The sequence below is a fragment of the Pomacea canaliculata genome, linkage group LG13, assembly GCF_003073045.1.
Source record: "Pomacea canaliculata isolate SZHN2017 linkage group LG13, ASM307304v1, whole genome shotgun sequence".
Classification (NCBI taxonomy): Eukaryota; Metazoa; Mollusca; class Gastropoda; order Architaenioglossa; family Ampullariidae; genus Pomacea; species Pomacea canaliculata.
Genome location: NC_037602.1, coordinates 9585558 through 9599371, shown reverse-complemented (window position 1 = coordinate 9599371; position 13814 = coordinate 9585558).

Genomic DNA, 13814 nt, shown 5'->3' with positions numbered 1-13814 from the left:
GACCTGAAAGAAAGTTTTTCGTTATATAATTCTGAACGTTGCTATGGGGAGTGGTGGGGGGCTTTTAAAGAAATATACAGTAGTTTAGTAGTTATACTGTTTGAATAAAAATTTCTTATATTTTCAAACAGTTTTAGAAGAAAAAAGTTATTTTGCACAATTTCCCTTATACGATTGTCGATTTTTTACATTACAACACATGGCGTGAGAGGTTCATTAAAACTCCTTTTTCAACTCCCATTCAGCGGCAAAATAGATGATGTAAAGAAACAACAATATCGTTTGAAAAGTAAAATTTCTTTTTCGGGGTGTGTCTGAGCTTAAAACAGAGTCGACCATGGAGTTGACACACCTTTAATGTCTTTTTATTTTCCTGTCTGTCGACTGATGCAATTGCTAATGGTGACCAAGACGTATTTTGTTCTTCTTGTTAAACAGCAATTATACGGGAAATAAATCCAATGCGGGTACAATGACTTTGAAGATATTGCCTTTTACATGGAGTGCTTGCATGCTTTCAAAAATTCTGTAACAGATCGCTGTTTGGGGTGTTACGTTGGCCTCATGTTAAATGTTAACAATCAAAAATATATAATTTCCTACTACGTGTGTTCACTGTTCTCAGTTACGAACGGGTGCTCCTTTTCTTTTATCTCAAAAGCGTTACTTTTAAGAATGTTAATACCAAATACATGAAATCTTTTACTAACATAATTTTAGTCTTCTTTAAACCCTTTATCAACCGTCAGACCTAGTAGAAGAAGAATCTAAGATCTACAGGGTTGTCCATGGGACATATTTTTCTATCCCGTCCAATCCCGTCCCATGGCAATTTATGCCTGTCCCATCCCGTCCCATCCCACGGGATGTTTCCCATGGGATTCCCATGGTATTAACAATCCTATGGACAACACTGAAAGCCACTTTTCGGCTTTTGTTCTATAATTCCTGCTACTTCACATACAATAGATGATTCAGAGGAAAGATTTAAATCCTTGATGAATGAAATAACATTAAATTTATTTTGCAATATCAAGTATCGACTACCATGGGAAATACAAATGTGTGCTGTCCCATCCCATCCCGTCCCATGGGACGTTTCCCATGGGATTCCCATTCCTATGGACAACACTGAAGATCTACCTATCGTGTGTGTTAAAATGTTGCTAACTGCCCTGGTCATTTCACCAAAGAATATCTTCCCTTTATCAACTCTATCGAATGACTATTTTTAACTAGTAAATACGTGTTAAAACACCGTTATAACGACATTTTAGAAGTATTTACAGTAGTTCCTATACTGGATTTGTAGTTGTATATACACTAAACATAAAATAATATTCTAACGTATAGATGTACACCTTTTGACCCAACTTACTTCACGCAACTGGACTTAATTCAGCAAGCTTTTTCCAGAAGACAGGATAGAAAGGACGAAGACCTAAACTGAAGAGATCTAAACAATATTAAAACATTCTTTGCAAAAATATTTTTACAAGATTTTAGAAAGAAGAATGATATAGAATGTTTTATTAGACGCAAATACTTCTGAAGATTAGGAGATGAAAGAAAAAATATCATTTTGAGATATAAGTAAAACTACAAACGACAGAGATTTATGTTTACAAATGTCGCAATGATCTTTGACATTTAATTAAAATGCACGAACGAAGGCAAAAATTAAAGTAGCTGGAAATAAAGTTGCGAACATTCTCATTGAAAGCAGAAAATGTAACGGATGATGATAATCGATGACACTGCAGGCAAACGAGACAAGTCATGTCATCAGGGACCGCCTGTCCATGTCTCGATTACTTCCCTTAGTACCACTTGTACAGACAAGATAAGGAGAAAAGAATGGTAACATTATATTTTTAATTTTGTACCGATGTTCTAATTAAAAAATGCTCAGCATATCCGAAACATGTTTTGAATGTAATTTATTCCCTACTTTAGAGACTGGCCAAGCATCACGATCTCATAAGAAAGAATCAAGTAGTCCACAATACTGCAATCAGTATCTGTAGTTGATATCCACCACTTTGTTGCCATCTAGAACATGATTTAAAATACAAAGATTGGACTTTTAACCAATTTGAGACATTTGTCTACGAAAAAGAGTGACATGTTCATCTCTTGAACATCCACTGAGTAAACAGCTTTACTCCAAGAGGACAGACAAACACATCTGTAGTTACAAACTTATCTCTAACGCATGCAAATATTTATCTTTATATTGTTCGCAAGGCTTTATACATTCTGCCATTCACACCATTCTTTCTGAGAACACTCTATTTCTATCAACAGAATCAAAGGCTCACTTTAAGGCCACAAAAGCAACATACATTGTCGCAAACCTGGGGCGGAGTCCGTTGATTTGGTAGGTGGTATGATACCCCCACCAAATCACGTCGACATTTCACTGCATGCGCTTGTACTAAATTGCATTTACTAAATGCCATTGTTCCGTCCCACAACAAACATAATTTAACCGATCACCTAGTCTGTATTATCTGTATGTCACCGCGATTAAGTCCTGGACTTTCTCTGTGAAATTTTTTTTCTTGAGATATTATCCTTTCCTTCCTTTTTTCAGTCTTTTCCCCAGAAAGGATTACACCGTTCTGTTGCCTTTCTCGTATCGATGTGTTGAAACAAAAGGATGCCATCACCTGCGTCTAATTTTTTCCACAACGCATGTGGCATCTTCCAGTTCAATAAAACTCGATCGACTGCTGGCTTTTGCCCGCAATAGACACGTAACTCGTGCTTTATAAATCAAACGATAAATATAAAAATATATAAAGATATCAATTACAATGTGAAGTTTAAAAAAAGAACTATACTTCCTGTTAAAATTTAAATCTTTGCGAACGATTTAATATGTAAAATCGGGTTACATTTCTTGTAATTATCATCAAGCGTGTGTGTTCTAGTTGTGTATATGTGTGTGTATAAGTCAGTGCGTGTGTGGGTAGATACGAGTTTTCTCTGACTTTACTTTTTCTGAGAAAAGAGGAAAAGAAACTTCACTAATTTGAGCTGCTTTTTTATATCAGTATATTAAGATTTCCTCTTATAATATATATTTGTATTTTTTTGTAGAGTCTGTAATTACTCCTTTGTTCAAGCTGTAAATCAAACAATAAATATAAAAAATATATATATATAGATATCAATAAAATGTGAAATTTAAAAAACTATAGTTCCTGATAAAATTTAAATCTTTGTGAACGATTTAAGATGTAAAATCGGGTTACATTTCTTGTAATTATCGTCAAGCGTGTGTGTACTGGTTGTGTATATGTGTGTGTAAAAGTCATTACGTGTGTGGGTATATACGAGTTTTTTCTGACTTTACTTCCTATGAAAAAATAGAAAAAGAAAACTCACTAATTTGAGCTTCTTTTTTATAACAGTATATTCAGATTCCTCTTATAATATATATTTGTATTTTTTTTAGAGCCTGTAATTACTCCTTTGTTCAAGCTGCTTCCTCCACATTCGGGGACTGAGTGGATAAAAGGACCTCCACTAGAAGCTCTGCCTAGTTCTTGTCCATCGAGTAAGTATGATATACCAAACCTTGTCCTTTGTTCCTCCCATCCACACTGCGCCTTGTTTTGATAAAGAGATTTGTTTAATTACTCTAGAAGTAAGCTGGTCTTGCTTCAATTAATGTTGAATTTAAGAAAGTGGCTCAATCCATAATTGAAACTACGTTGATATTTAAGAATATATTAGACATTAATTTCAGTTAACAGCTAAGAACACACGCTTTTATAACGCAATTTACAAAATAATTAGTAGTATGCGTACGTTAATAGCAGGTAATATTGTTGCTGTGTTAAGTTATTTTGCATAACTTTATAATATTACTGAAGATTACATTAAATTTCTTTTAAATAATTTAAACTTTCCTTCCAATCATTGACTTCATATTTGATTTTGTTTTTACTTTCTTGTTTTCAAATATCTTGTTTATGTTATGTGTTCTTTTTTTCCCAAGGAAGAACTATGTCAGGGGACGGGATTTTGGCAGACGTCGTTGAATTAATGATAAAAGTCGCCTGCCCCCTGCTGCTGGTTCTTGGAACCTTTGGTAATATCATGACCGTTGTTGTCTTTCGTCGGTTAAAGGACTACTCATCAGTGTCGACATTTTACATTGCACTGGCCGTCTCCGACATGGTGCTACTGTATTCTGGATGGTTGAATCACGCATGGCTGAACTTTCAGTTCCAAGTCAACATTGTGTCTGTGCACTCTATCACCTGCAAGGTGGGAGTTTACCTACCTAATATGAGTAGTACTCTGTCATCGTGGTACCTGGTTGCTATGACGATGCAAAGAGCGATGTCCATCGTGTGGCCTCATCGTGTGAACGTGGTCTGCACGCGCAATGTTTCCTGTGTAGTCACGGCCGTTATTGGACTGGTCATCATCACGACATATTCACACATTTTATATGGCTTCCATTTACCTACCGACATAAATAACAATGCATCTTGTGCCATTTGTAAATGCTATGCTCTCAACACAGGCTACAGGGACTTTTACATTACCATTTGGCCGTCAGTGGAAATAATAATAGGCTCTCTTTGTCCATTCCTTTTACTCCTCCTTTCCAACACCATCCTTATCAAAGCGGTGCTGACCTCGGTGAAAACTGTACGTCACGGAGTAGCGACAGGTCAGTCAATACACGTCACAGCTCGTGAGAGTCAAGCCTCGTCTTTGACAGTGACGTTGATTGCTTTGTCCGTCACCTTCCTCGTCCTCACCGGTCCTCTCCGTGCGCTGATGATTGTTTATCTCTATACAACACTAGATGTCACACTCAAAAGTTCTACTTTGGACCTCATCCTGTTTGCAACGTACATACCGTTTTCTGCAAACAACGCTCTAAACTTTTACTTATACTGTCTGACTGGTACAAAGTTTAGAAAAGAAGTTATTAATTTTTTATCACAATGCAAAAACTTGATAAATAAACAAATAAACGCTTAATTCAACCTGAACCTACTTTTCACTGTTAATTTATAATACAAAATAAACTGTTTTTGTTGATCGATCTAGTCCTTGACTTATTCCTGTTGCCAAACGGTTCTACTTGTTCGCCGGTACTTACCGTTAAGAACAACTGAATGGATTATGCGACTTAAAAAGTTCATCCTTTACACCTATTCTGAGCGTTGGTAAGTAGATATTTAAGTATTAAGCCTGAACTTTCTATGTAACATCCTGTATTTGATAGCAAACATGGCATTGCTTCATTCTCTCCATTCTGACCATCTGATGAGAACGTTTGTCGAAGAGTCGCAATGTCTGAACTCCCCCCTAGACCTCTTCTCCTATGACTTGTAGGTCTGCTGCATTGTTGTTTCTAGTCTGTTTATTTGAAAGTTATTAGCGGTCCATTATCAGCCGGAGTTTTACAGGTTTTGCAACTTCTATTATGTCGCTATAACACATCACTACATTCTAGTAGGTATCAATGGTTATAATCGCTGTCATGTCTTTAACTGTTTTGGTGATGGTCTTCACTAACCAGTGAGCATTACTGCTGTTACTTTGGGTTCTTCTTTATGATCCTCGACTAGCATCTTTTGAGTTGCCTTCATTCATTCCTAATGTTGCAATTCACTGCTTTCAACATGGAAATTGCTACGGGTTTATTTTTCTTTCTTTCTTCAAGGCTCTTTATTGGTTATAGAGCACTACAATGATAGTCGCGGGAATATGTTTTTTCTTCTTTTTTTCGCCCTTGCATTTTTCGTAATTCCTCTATGGTTTTAAAGACGATGTAATATCGCGGTCCACCATGCTCAGAGTGACAAAATTACTAAAGAGTTTTACAATGTTTTGGTCTTGTGGCTTTTCTGTAGGACAACAAAGAATGGGTTGAGCTGACTTTCGCTTTTATCTTTGCTTTTAGGCTCGCAAGGCCTCGTTTGTGACCATTGCTACTGTCGACCCTATTACCTTGTTTGGTCTTTTTGATGATGGATTGAAAACCCCTTGTCAAAAGTATGAAGTTAGTGTCGTTTTATTGTATGCTGTGTTGCTTTTCTCGGTTTTCTGGGATCAGTGGCATTGGTTAAGTCGAAGGCTTTGTTCAAACTCTTGGAGTTTTATACCTCTGTCGTTAGTTTTCGCCTGGGTAATCTTGGCTAGTCGTTGAGAACAAGGACGTGTATATTTCGATTGCTGTCTGTCTGCCAAGACCACGCTTAGCCTCTTGCGAAGTTCTCCGCTGTTAGTCTCGGCGAGCCGTAAAAAAGAATGTGAATAAACCGGAAGCTTTGTCGTCTAGCACCTCTTTTTAGCAGTTAATTTGAAAAAAAAAAAATCGTCTGCCTGCAGTCCAGTAATACGAGTTCTTGTTTGAGAACGAGTAGACTGTTCTTCCTCGCTGATGCATTTTTGTAAGTGTTCAGGAAACTCGATTACCTTCGTTCCTTTGTGCCTCGAAGTTATAGCGAACATGTCCAAAAGTGATATTGTGTTAACAAAAATGTTATAAATCATAGGTGTGGTATTCGCCATTTAGAACCACAAGAATGGTAAAGTGAAAGATTCGGAAATAAACATAGTCTGGGGCAAGGTACACCAGCCGTAGCCTGTGACCTCACTATAGTCCCCAGTTCTTACTACATTCGGTGAGAATTGAACAAACATTTTACCTTATGTGTGTTTATATATATATATGACATTTAATGGAATCACCGCGTGTCGTAATAATTATTAGAACTAGCTACAGCTGTATAGCAGGAATTTTACGTGTAATTCAGAAACTTTTAATTTTATACTGCCACGTGACAAAGATCAAAGATTTGGTCGCGTTTTTCTTTTTACACATTTAATGAGGATTTCAATGAGGGCTTGTTTTTTTTTTACAAAATATTTAGTAGGTGAGTAGTTACTCAGCTTTCATTGTTTCTTATCTCGTTTTTCAGTTTTTTGTTTTGGTTTCAAACTGTTTGCTTCAAAGCCTTATAACTTGATATCGACAAGTGATATAATGCTTTTTAAGAAATATACAGTAGTTTAGTAGTTAAACTGTTTACATCAAAAATTTTTCACACAGTTTTACCAAAAAAAATTATTTTGCAAAATTTCTCGGGGTGTGTCTGACCTGAAACCATCGGGCGTTGACACACCTTTAATGTCTTTTTATTTTCCTGTCTTTCGACTGATGCAATTGCTGATGGTGACCAAGACGTATTTTGGTCTCCATGTTAAACAGCAATTATACGGGAAATAAATCCAAAGCGGGAAAATTGGACGAAAGTTCTTTTTTTTTTAATACAATGAATAAAATAAATAAGATAGGCATTGATGGTTTATTGATAATTTGAACAACGACTTTGAAGATATTGCCATTTTCATTGAGTGCTTGCATGCTTCCGAAAATTCTGTAACACATCACTGTTTGGGGTGTTACGTTGGCCTCATGTTAAATGTTGACAATCAAAAATATGTAATTTCCTAGCACAATGTGTTCACTGTTCTCAGTTACAAACGGGTGCTCATTTTCTTTAATCTCAAAAGCGTTACTTTTAAGAATGTTAATACCAAATACATGGAATCTTTTATTAACAACCCTTGATAAATTTTAGTGTCTTATTTAAAAACTTTATCAACTGTCAGACCTAGTAGAAGAAGAATCTAAGGTCTACCTATCGTATGTGTTATAAATGTTACTAACTGCCCTGTCATTTCACCAAAAAATATCTTCCCTTTATCAACTCTATCCAATGAATATTTAACTAGTTAATACGTGTTAAAACACCGTTATAACGACATTTTAGAAGTATATACAGTAGTTGCTATAATGGATTTGTAGTTGTATAATTACACTAAAAACAAAATAGTCTTCTAATGTATTTAGGTGTACACCCTTTGACCCAACTTGTTTCCGCAACTGGACTTAATTCAGCAAGCTTTTTCCAAAAGACAGGATAGAAAGGATGAAAACCTAAGCTAAAGAGACATAAACAATAGTATAACATTCTTTGCAATCATATTTTTACAAGGTTTTAAACGGAACAATGATATAGAATCTCTTTTATTGGACGAAATTTTTCTGAAGATTAGGAGACGAAAGAAAAAAATCATTATAGAGATCAGTAAAACTAGAAAAAGAGATTTCAGTTAGAAACGTCGCAATGATCTTTGACATTTAATTAAAATGCACGAACGAAGGCAAAAATGAAAGTAGCTAGAAATGTAGTTGCAAACGTTCTTATTGAAGGCAGAAAATGTAACGGATGATGATAATCGATGACACTGCAGGCAAACGAGACAAGTCTTGTCATCAGGGACCGCCTGCCGATGCCTCGATTACTTCACTTAGTACCACTTCGCAGCAGACAAGATAAGGAGAAAAGAATAGTAACATATATTTTTATTTCGTACCAATGTTCTAATTAAAAAATGCTTTTAGTCAAATGAGTTTAGTTCCAGCGGCATGTGTTTTGAATGTAATTTATTAGCTACTTGAGAGACTGGCAAAGCATCACGATCTCATAAGAAAGAATAAAGTAGTCCATAACACTGCAATCAGTAGCTGTAGTTGAAATACACCACTTTGTTGCCCTCTAGAACATGATTTAAAATACAAAGATTGGACTTTTAACAAACTTCAGACATTTGTCTACGAAAAAGACTGACATGTTCATCTCTTGAACATCCACTGAGTTAACAGCTTTACTCCAAGAAGACAGACAAACACATCTGTAGTTACAAACTTATCTCTAACGCATGCAAACATTTATCTACATTTTGTTAGCAAGGCTTTATACATTCTGCCATTCACACCATTCTTTTTTTAAACACTCCATAACATATTTCTAGTAACAGAATCAAAGGCTCACTTTAAGGCCACAAAAGCAACATACATCTTATTTCTCAGTAAGTGTTTTTGCACTATAGCAAACAAATTGAAGTAATGGTCAATTGTGCTATAGTCTTTTCTAAGGGCTGCTGGTTCTCTATAAGCTTTTCTTCTGTTCCTCCCATGTTGACAATCTCTTATTCAGTACATCTGTGTAAATTTTTCTAATAACACTAGTTAGTGTCACTCCTCCATAGTTTTATGGTTCATTTTTATGTATTGGTACTTTGGTGGATTTGGACCAGTCATACGGGTAACAGCCTTTTGCAAAAAAGAAGGTTGAACAGTTTTTGCGGAAAGTCAAGACTAGCTACTTTTTTTTTAACATTTCACTGATAAGTTTATCGGTGCCTGCGCTTTTCCCAATTTTTAAATGCTTAATGTCATTTTTTACCTTTCAGGGGTTATGAGGACATTAAATGAATCTTCTTCGCTGGTCGTTTCATCCCATCCTTCATTGGTAACTTTATTGACAGAGAAATCGGGAGCACCTTGTGAAAATGAGTATACAACTGCTTTTGGTTCATTTGTCTTCCTGTTTACGTCCTTGATTGTTGCTCAGAATAGTTGAGGATCATTTATATTATCACCTTATTATATTGTTTGCCTCATTCATCTCGAATAGTTTACAGTACCGTCTGTACTTACTAGTTCGAGCTTTAGTGTGAGGATCCTCCATTCCCTCCTGTTGTCTGTTTATATTTTGTCGTAATGATCTTTAACAACGAGATACTCTCGTCCGTAGAACGAACGCGCCCCACTGTCCCTATAACACTATGTATCACTGACCAGTCCGTGCCTCCGTGTTTTTCAGATTATTTTAATCCTTTGCGACTTACGGACTGCAAGTGTATGTAGAATGTATGAGAGGATGAATGAGAACTTTAGATGGAAAAAGGTTAACCGTAAGACGAAGTGTTTGGTGAACCTGTTCAGTAGTATAATTTTGGCGGGAACGAGGTATAAAATTGTGGTATAGTGGAATTTGTGGAACAGGACCGGAATAGTGAATAGAGCCGGTGTCACGACATGTAAATCTGCAGAGTTGAGATTACATAGTGGACCAGGGTAGTGTCATCGACGCTGGATACGGCGCGGTCCTGACCCCAGGTCATCAGACCATCACGTGGAAGCTTAGCACTTACGGGGCGTGGTTTGTTTTCCACGAATCGGGTGTGTCCTGAAGGCATAATTTCTTTCTCTACCTGACAGTCTAATACCCTAACCACAGACGTGTACAAATATTAATTAGTCCGTGCCTTAACTCTAGTCTGTTACCAAATATTTAAAACAAATGTTACACTGCTCAACGAACTTTTTACCTGTACTTTCTTTTAATGTAATCATCAAAGGGAAGGAACTATTGCACGCGAAAAAATCAAATATGCAGTTACATTTCTTGTTAAAATTTTACTTTCCTGAAAAAAAGATACAATTTTCAAAATATTAACTATTTCTAGTGGACTGTTGGAACTAACTGGTGTTCAGTCGGTGTATAATGGATTGCAAAATTTCATCTGAACTCACACAGATGGATATGGTGAAATAAATAAAATTGTGTAAAAAGCAGATGGTGTGACAGCGTCTTTTTTTTTCTCACGTGATGTAAGTCATGTGACCACGTTTATTTGTTGGTGGTATTCTCGTTAATATTTATGTTGCAATATTTCCGTTTTAAGCAGAATGTGAATCCGGGATCCGGGCACGTGGGCGACAGTTAACTTCAATACTCGCTACCCACGTCAACATAAAGTTGCAGGAGATACATACGTACAACACTCACACGTTGATGACTCAGTTTACCTCGTGGCTCACGAACCCCTAACCCTTGCTGTTCTCCAAACACAAAACTGGACATGTGATGTAGCGTATAGAATGACAGATTTATTAAAAATAAAAAACACAAATACATTCGACATACGACACCTCTACACTGGACATACGCCCCTTTTTCTTCCATAAGGGCCCTCGGGCTTGTCAACAAACCACAGTAAACACTAATCACGCGATCGTTACTTCCCCAATAAAGTTTCATATGACAATTTACATAGCTGCAAATGGAAACAAAGTATTGGACCCATCGACACGAAGCAGACGACATGAGAAGATGAAGTGATTGTCACGTGAGTCAACCTCGCTAATGATGTCGTTGAGGTGTTCAGTTTCGTCAAGTTGAAACGAGCACTTCATAATAAGCTCGCGATCGACTGAGTACGAGTAAGAACTATATTATATTAAACACTCACACGCCGATGTGCACAGAATACGAATAAATGTTTCATTGTCCATATTTTTCACCAGGTGAAGCTATGAAAGAAAAGGACATTCATATGCATTCACTTTATGAAATACAAACTTTGGTTATAATACCAAATTAATTATTCGTAATAAAACAGTAGAGGAATCATAATAACAGTCAAATTAGTGTTGGACATAAGTGCTGTCACCTAGGCCACGACTATCAACCACATGCAAGATGATCAAATAAAAGTTTCATAATATGAACAGATAGGGTAAAAAAAATGCATTTACAGTACAATAATTTTCGAGAAGGGGGACTGTGTACTTGTGTTCACATATGTGGACATTGAACTGGATAAGTATGTGTGTCGTGTGTAGAAAAAGGTAAATTAATTGTTTAGTAATTTTTATGAAAATCCCACTGTCAGTCTCCATTAATAAAATGTGCTCTTAATTTCATAGACTAAAAGGTCAGTGTTATGTATGGAAAAAAACCCATATAAACACTCGTGCAAGATGAAGAGGTACGCAGTCAAACTGATAACATATCCAAGTAGCTGACAAGGATTGGAATAAATTTCCTAAAAGCAGTTAAGAATAGATTTTGAATGAAATAATTTTATATTATTGTTTAAGTAATGTATATAATGATTATATTTTGTGATGTAATTTCGACACAAAAAAACTGAGGATGCTTAAAGCTTCTTTTTTAAATTTCTTGCCGGTAAGACAATACAGATAGAAGTTGATAGAACTGTTTGCAGAAAACAATATTAACAGCACACATGATATAATGTTTCTCACACTCGATAGCAGAAGTAGTTCTGTAGTCACAGATGATGTAAGGAATGGCTATCGTATACACATTACACGGGCCAGTCAGAAGAAAAAATATCACAGACAAGACAATCAGCCTCACGGACAAACAGAAAGCTTTACCTTCCCGTGCAGCTGCGTGCATGGACTGACCGACTGATAGTTTCTGGCGAACTTTTTTCGCCGATATCAGCACAGATCTTACGAGAACAATGTTGGACACAAGCAACAGCACAAACGGAACAAGTGACTGAAGTAGTAGATCCATCACTGGGAAAACGTAAAGGTAGAAAGAGGAGTACTCTGAATGGAGGAAGCAACATATACAGACATTGCAAGATAAATTACCGCCACATGTCAGCACAGGCATTTTGTTGTCTAACAACAGGTGTGAATAAAACGCACTGATGATGAGAGCGATGCCAGTTATCACCAGACGGGAAACATTGCGCGTGCAGATCACGTTCACACGATGAGGCCACACGACGGACATCGCTCTTTGCATCGTCAAGGCAACCAGGTACCAGGAGGATAAAGCACTAGTCGCAAGCCAATTAAAAACTGGCCTAATTTGTAATATTGAGACATGTAAACTCAGAAGTTCGATGTTAAATTGAAACGGTAGCCAGTTGTTTACTACTACATAAACATACAACACAGCAAGGTCTGCGATGGCCAGGGCGATGAAATATGAGGACATGCTGTTGATCTTTCATCCTCGACGAAATACAATTATTGTCATTACATTACCAAACGTTCCAAAGACAAGAAAGAGAGGACAGGTTACTTTCATCATTAAAACAACAGCCTCCCCAACATTCTCCATTGAAGTCATTTCTAAGTATCATGTTTCGACATGATGCCAAATGAGATAACATAGTTTGAAATCTGTTTACACTTTTTCAAGTCACTTGATGGCATTTGTCACCTTCCACAATTTCTGGTAATCAGATAAAAACTGAAATAAATAGAAAATAACTGACGTCGAAGTTGTGTTATACAAACAATAAATAAGTGTAATTAAATTACATTTTCACTTATTTTAATATCACAATTTTTTCGTTTTCACGTTCAGGGAAGCTAAAGTAGTTTTTTCTTATGTTTACTGCTCTCAGTTTTCAAAATCAAAGGTATGTATCCGATTGATAAAAATTGTTCCCTTAATATTAACTGACGGATATTCAAACTAGTAATGGCTAATTCTAATTTGTTTACCAGCTTTGCCTCATATTTAACTAGACGATAACGACTTTGTTTTTATAGATCACCGAAATTCTAGAAATATAAAAAGAATTACAAAAAATAGACAAAACAAATATTATGCGATAATTTAAGAATAACAGGAACATCTAGATTTCTTAAAAATAGTTTACTAACTCAAAAAGTTCACATGCAGTATGTGAGCTGTCTTTTTTGAAGATATTTTCATAGTTCACAATGCAAAACAAGAAATAAAACGATCAGAGTGACAGACATTAAAACTGTATTTTAAAACTCGTTTCATTCGGATGAGGACAAAATGTTTTGTGAAAATGCCAAGATCAAACTTTTCAACCTACCTGATTGCCTGTGCAGCTAATGAACTGAGATGGTCTTCTCGAATTTAATGAATGTTCTCTCAGAAAAATCAGAGCAATCGAATATGTTTCTCTAGCCCCGCCCATTTGACCTCAGCTAGCCACGTGACTCATGCTATAACTGAGACTCCTCCCACAAGTCTCGTAAAAACGAATAACATTAAGATGATATTGAATATTCATGAAGATAACAATTTTAGTTTTCGTACGATTAGACCTTTTTAGGAATGTAACTCTACTTTGTCAATGGCTTATACGTGTGCAGGTATATTAAATATTAT